Source organism: Athene cunicularia, assembly GCF_003259725.1.
Source record: "Athene cunicularia isolate RWA chromosome 12 unlocalized genomic scaffold, athCun1 chr12_part1, whole genome shotgun sequence".
Lineage (NCBI taxonomy): Eukaryota > Metazoa > Chordata > Aves > Strigiformes > Strigidae > Athene > Athene cunicularia.
Genome location: NW_020799116.1, coordinates 231,868 through 238,348, shown reverse-complemented (window position 1 = coordinate 238,348; position 6,481 = coordinate 231,868). Strand labels below are relative to the sequence as shown.

The 6,481-nt window shown below is 44.0% G+C and overlaps 1 protein-coding gene across 1 annotated transcript in view; it reads right to left on the bottom strand.

Moving 5' to 3' along the window:
• Positions 1 to 6,481, bottom strand: part of TMCC1 (transmembrane and coiled-coil domain family 1) — a 166,690-nt gene extending 160,209 nt beyond the window's left edge. Inside the window, exon 1 of the mRNA XM_026857835.1 lies at positions 6,395 to 6,481. The gene's annotated coding sequence lies outside the window, so the exon portion shown is untranslated. The remainder of the gene's footprint in view (positions 1 to 6,394) is intronic.

Below are 6,481 nucleotides of genomic sequence, written 5' to 3'. Positions count from 1 at the left end.
TGGGTGGAATAAATGGCGACATGCAGTCTCTCATAGAAGGGATGGGAGACAACCGAGTCAACAAGCCAAACACATAAGACCAAGGAAGCCACATACTGAATTGCTACACAGCCCGTGTTTACAAAAGCCAGACCTGACTGGAGCCCTACAGGAAACTCTGCAAAGTGCACCCACCTCACAAACAAACACTCCCCTCTTCCTGGAAGTGGTCCCAGCTTTTATCCCTATATAGGACTCCTGACCCTTGTTTACTTACTGTGGGACACCTGGGGCTCATTTACCCAATGGCTCTCCCTGCAAGGCCGGCCCACCCTGGGGGGAAGCCTAAAGGCAAACTCACCCCCCCCCCCCTTTGGGAAGGGCTGTGGGAATCACCCACATGTCAGCCTTAATTTGGGGCTTGGAACCCCAGCATTTCATGGCCCTAATGTGGCACCACAGTCATGTAAAATCTTATTTACAGCTTTAACTGAGACTAAAACAACCACGCACAGATGAGTTCTGTGTTTACTGCAGTTTTACATTTCTGGCATGTTACCAGTTAATTGAGACATAAGGGAGTTTGATTCTTAAAGAGCAACTTTTACAAGTGTCTTCAAAATGAGCTTTGTTTTCAATGGGAGGGAAGAGTCGATGTGAACAAGAGATATAATTAACATTTCCTGCAACTATTTTCAACTCCCCTCACCATTACTCTTCCTGTGCCCTTATCAGCCTTGACCTCTCTGCTAACCCACTGTAATTAGCATAGGCTGAGTGTTTCCAAGGGACATGTAGCCCCAACAAACCCCTTTATTACTACTTTTAACGACTCATTAGTTGGAGCAAGTTTGAAAACATCATTGCCACAGCTGAAGTGGAGTCACTGCTTGCCTGGTAACTCACTCAGTTAATATTAAACAGCCAGCTGCAATTTTAAAGCATCAGTCAGGACGTTGCTATGAATAAAAACGATGATCGAAAGCAGCCAAGTGGAGCAGCACTGCAGAAGGGATGGGCCTGGGTGAGGTCTAGGCTGTCCAGAGACAGGACACAAAAGATGCAGACAGGGAAATCCTTCAGGTTTTAGGAGACAGGTATGTGGACTATCAGCATTAGAGTGCAGAAGTCCCACTTCCAACAAGAACAGCATCAAGGCCCCAGGGTAACAAGGAAGGATTCAGGTTGAACACAGAAACCTCTGATAAAAACAGATGGGGAAGTTCCTTCAGAAAACTTAGTTATCTGCCTGCCTTGAGATTACTTTTAGACCTGTGTGAAAACATTTGTGGTTTGTTTCCCTTGATGAAACCCCTACAGCTTAAAAGTCTTAAGAAGGAAACCCAGAAAAGGACATTTATCAGTTTGCCAATTCACTTTTCTTACATGAAATGAAGCAGCACAGGCTGAAGGAGGGTAAAGCAGAACCATCTTACCGATCACAAATTGCATTGGTACGCTGGAGCTTAATATTGGTTCCTGACAGAGTCGGGCATGTCAGACACTATATAATAGAATGATCCTAGCCAACGGCAAAGACAGCTCCCAAGTTTATTTCAGCCACTTTGGTTTGAACTGACAGCCGGTGATGCCGACAAGAAAGCAGCACCTCACAGACACAGGCACGGGAGGTGTTTCCTCGTTTGCTCACCCCCTAACACACAATGCACCTTCCTCACCTTCACAGGAACCGGAGAGAGGGAGAATCTGGACTTTGTGAATCACACAAATACTCCTGCAAAATGAGATGGAGGTAAACCGAGATCCAACTTGCCCTGTCAAGGGGAGGTAGTTCATAGTCACCTTCTCTCTATAATGGATGTCCTGACTGAACACAACAGAGTATGACGCGGCCTAGACACTTTAACGGGTGATCAGTATAGGGAAACTGCGAGATTATGACTGGGAAAACCAGGGAAAGTGACCTGCTTTGAAGAGGTTGTCTGAAATTTTCACAGAGAAGCATATGTTTCCAGCATAAGTTTCACAGAGAAGATTAATTTTCACAGGGAAAGCATATGTTTCCAGCATAAGTTCCCTCTTGATTCCAAAGCTGGTACTGATGTGTGGGGTGCCTGAAGAAGCTATTGTAAAAAGAGAAGAGGAGAAGGAGGAGGAGAGAGAAAAGCCAAGACAAATGGAAAATATAGTAAGACTTCATGAAAGGTTCTCTGAGCCAAAGCAGTCAAGACAAAAAGCAAGCTCTCCGAACAAGCAGTGTTGAAGACAGCAACAACAGCCTTGCAAAAAATCACAAATCATTCACTGCTGAATACCCACTGCTGAGGGCATTCTGCTTATTGATTTTATACCTGCTGCTTTCAAGATGGGAACTGCTTGCTGCACAAATTTGTACGGGAAATAGAAGACAAGAGAGGCTATAGGAGACAGCACCCAAATATGGGTGTGCTTGAAATCTGAAATGAGCCCTGAACATAATCTAGACATTGTGGCATATGGATCTTACAGTTAAGACATTAAATAAAAGATAAACACAAAGGAATTCGGAATCCTCCTATCTCCCTTCTTTATAATTCACCAACTATGTAAAAGTGGTGCCATTCCATGGCACTGGGAACCAACATGACAGATTCTTCAGCAGTGTTAAGGGACCAGATAAACTTGTACCGAGGACTGGCCTGCCAGTACTGAAGCAGTTAATAGGCATATCAGATAAATGGGGCTCAACAAGTTGTCAGCTGCAGCTCTTACAAATCACCATGCTGTCAGTTTTGATTGATGAGTCTGCAAACACAGGAAAAATCATGGGTTTGGCATGGAAATAGAGCTTCTATCCTCTCTACACAGACTAATTAAACAAATTTGTTTTGTATCAAAATGTTTACTATAAGCAGCTTGAGTATATTGAATATATGAGTTTCGTTAAAAAGAGCAGTGATATGCAAATTTTTTACTTCTCTGAACATAATTAAAAATACAGAAAACATTGGTTTAGGTCCACCCACCCACACACACAAACAAACAAATGTTTTCTCAGATAAATTAAAGGATCATTTTATGTTGTAGGAAGAATTCTGTGGTACCCATTTCAATGTTAGGAGATTTTAAAGGAATTAAAAAAAATGTATTAAATTATAAAATTGAATTTAGGCCAATTTTAAACACAGCATCAATTTAAATTAACTGTTTGGTTTAGGGAATACTTAGGAAGATCATTCTGACCTTCCACTCTGCTTCTGCCCTAAAGTCTATATTGAACTCAACACTGTTAATTTTCAGATATTTAAAACCTTTTTTTCAGTGAGTAATCCATATTTGTGCAAAAATGTTCCAGTGCATTCCTTGAGAAGTAGACAGGCATCCTCAATAATTACTTCTAGTCTACACAGAGCTCTCCTGTGCTGGGATCAGATTCCACTACTTAACATTCCAAATGGCACTGAAGATACTCCAAGAAGTTGAAGAACACGTGTGAACCTAATGACCACATTTCTGACAGGACTGTGCCACCGCTACAGGGCTGACAGTGTCCCTCTTCTCAGCTGTATTCCCACCAAAGTGTCTCCTCTTGGTCATTCATGACCAATTTAGCAACGGATCAGGCCCCAAAATTCACTGTTGGAGTTACCACAACAGCTCACAAACATATTTTACAACTTATTTACTCAGTGTTTGCAAAGCACTTTGAGTGCAGTGGAGCAGGAGGAGTTACGTAAGGGATGTGGGGTTTTGCAGGCAGGGCAGTACAGGCCTGACTTTGGAAGACTTTCCTCTCCTGCCCTGCTGCTTTTGCATTGACTCACAATGGTGAGCCATTAGGGATTCAAATTCAGTCCCTAACAGCATCTGGAGCATTTCAGTAAGGTTTAATTTGTCCCCAAACACCTCTCTTCCCATTGCAGCTAGCTGGATGAAGACAGATTAATTTCTGAAGAAGTGTAAACTGGATTGCTTTAGACTGACCTGGATTTTTTCATTTTGTGAACACTCTCTGTGTGGGAAAGTGTGATGAGCCTGACTAAGTGACAAGCAGCCAAGGACTATCCTCATTTACAGCACAAATCTAGATCATGCTCCACCTCTCTAAAAGGATGTGGGGCACTAAGGGGCCCAGGAGCCCAGATTGCCCTTTGGGAGCAAAGAGACACCATTGAACACACGGCTACAGCCAGCACACTAACTCTGTACTGTCGCTTCTGTCATTCTCTCTGAGAGACTCCCTGTAAGAGTCTAATACTCTCATAAAGATCCAAATCATTTTAAAGAGGTGCAATCATTTAATTGGGAATGAGTTCCTCAGGAAGTGCTAAAGACCATTTATGTTTAGAAACATGCAAACAAATGGCATTTTTCTTTGAAAATGTTGAATGAAATTCCTCTTTTCAAGAGTGATTGACACAAATGGTGTTTTAGCAGTAATTCAAAAAGATTCATTTGGTAAGATGCATTCTCACTGTCTGTGGTCAATCGTAGAACAGAGCACAATTATCTCACTAAAGATTCGGTGAAATGTTTGATTTCTAGTGCACGTCCCAGCATGTTACCACCCTCATCACAACGAGCTGCAGGCAGCCCTCCTCACTGCATTGTTTGTGTCCCAGCAGGAGGCTCTCAGACTTCCATCCTTCTATCCACCAATCCACCACTCCAATAAGCCTTTAAGGCTTCCCAGCAGTTACTGGAGCTGTAGAGAAGGGCAGGTTTAAGGAAAGACCTTGTTGTTCAGTACAGCCTCGCTTTTCCTTAGACCTGATTCTTACTGCTTCTGGAGGAGAGGCGCTCACAGCTCAGGAGGCAGGACTATCCTCCCTGCTGCTGGAGAAAAATCTTCCAAACAAGTCGCTAAGCGGCCCCATGTGTTGTGAAATGCCGTGCGAGGGCCCCAGCAGGTCTTCGGCCGCTCTCAGACGGGCTCGGTGTGCCATCTAGTGACAGGCACGTCTTCCCTTCCTCACCCTGCCCCGTTCTTGTCCCTTCCCTACGCAGTGAGGAAACCCAGGAGCTTTGATGAGATGTGCACGCTAGAAGGCTTTGCCAGCTCAAGACCATACTGAGCACATCTTGGCAGGCCTGTTCCATGGGCTGTTAAGTCCTTCCAGCTAAGCCTGGAAGAGGCCAGAAATACACTTTTTATATAACAAAAGCAGCATGAAAAGTCAGGTGATTACTTCTAATTTTCCCTTTTCATCCATTAAGTACCGTCCTTCCTTACAGACCTGCTAGTTTCATTTCCAGTCCCAACAGGCTGAGTACTTTTTTAAAATGAAACTGGTAACACTTTAAAATATTTTCAGGTTCTTAAGACCTTGAGGTTAATACAGCCCCTTATTAAATTACAAAAAGTATCAATCAATCAATCAATCAATCATACTTTCTAAAAAAATCTTAACGGCTTATAATTTACCTGAGTACACTGTGGGGAGAGCACCTGACCAGGGCAGCTTTTACAGCATAAGATCTATTACAGTTTTTAGTATCAGAGAAATTGTGTCTGTGTTTTGCATGCTGAATAGGAAGGTGACTACAACCCAGGTTCTACATTATTTCCACAGCTGCCTGTTTCTCTATTCATAACTGAATCAAGACTGCATGGTTCTAGAAAACCAGAGCATAATGGTTAACAGGAAACTACATATAAAAAATCCAAGAGTTTGACTGTTTATAACATTCATTTACTCCAATAGTTAGATCAGTTCAGTTTGAAGACTTGGATTTCCCATTATACTTTTGCTGGATGATGGAAGGATAAACAAACCAGGTGAAATCCACTGGTGATGTGATAATGTACTGAGAGTGGTCATGTAATAGCCGGCCCACAAAGGCCAGATTGCACTGTTGCAACGAATGGAAATCACACAGCAAGATTTGACTTCTGAAAGTATAAATACAGGCTGAAGAGAAATCATTACTGTCTGGTTGCCTGTCTATGCATAACAGCCTTTACATACTTTTTTTCCCCTGAGTAGGGATTTTTCATATTATTTCCACTAATTTATTTGTAACAAATGATGCCCTTCCGTGCTAAAAGGATGCAACGCTAGAGTGAACAACAGCCCTTAGTTCAGTGATAAAGCAGCCACGCTTAGCATCACCGTTACTAGTGATGCTGTTAAGGTCGCTGTCACCGATTTACACCAAGGCAAGCAGTGGTGGGATTCCTGGATTCTCTCTGGGGCTCTGAGTAGCGTGTCATCTAGTGCCAGCGTTTACAGGTTTGGATTTTGAACGCCTTGGCAGGCTGAGAAAGGGAACAGCAGGCTTGCGGTTGTTAGCGCCGCTGGTCCTCTTCCCAGCACGCTCAGGAATGAGGATACAAAGCACAAACCCGCCAGCAGAAGAGGCGAGTGTTCTGTGAGGTGCCCCGAAGCAGCGGGAGGTCGGGACACCCCCCCCTCCCACCTGCTCCTGAGGGGATTCTGGCGGCACCATCTCACACCGCCTCCCCCATACACACCTGCCAGCCTCGGGACGCTGCAGCAGCGACTGGGGCCCTTTCAGGGGGGCTGAACACAGGGGGGCGGGTATCGCACCCCCTTAGGGG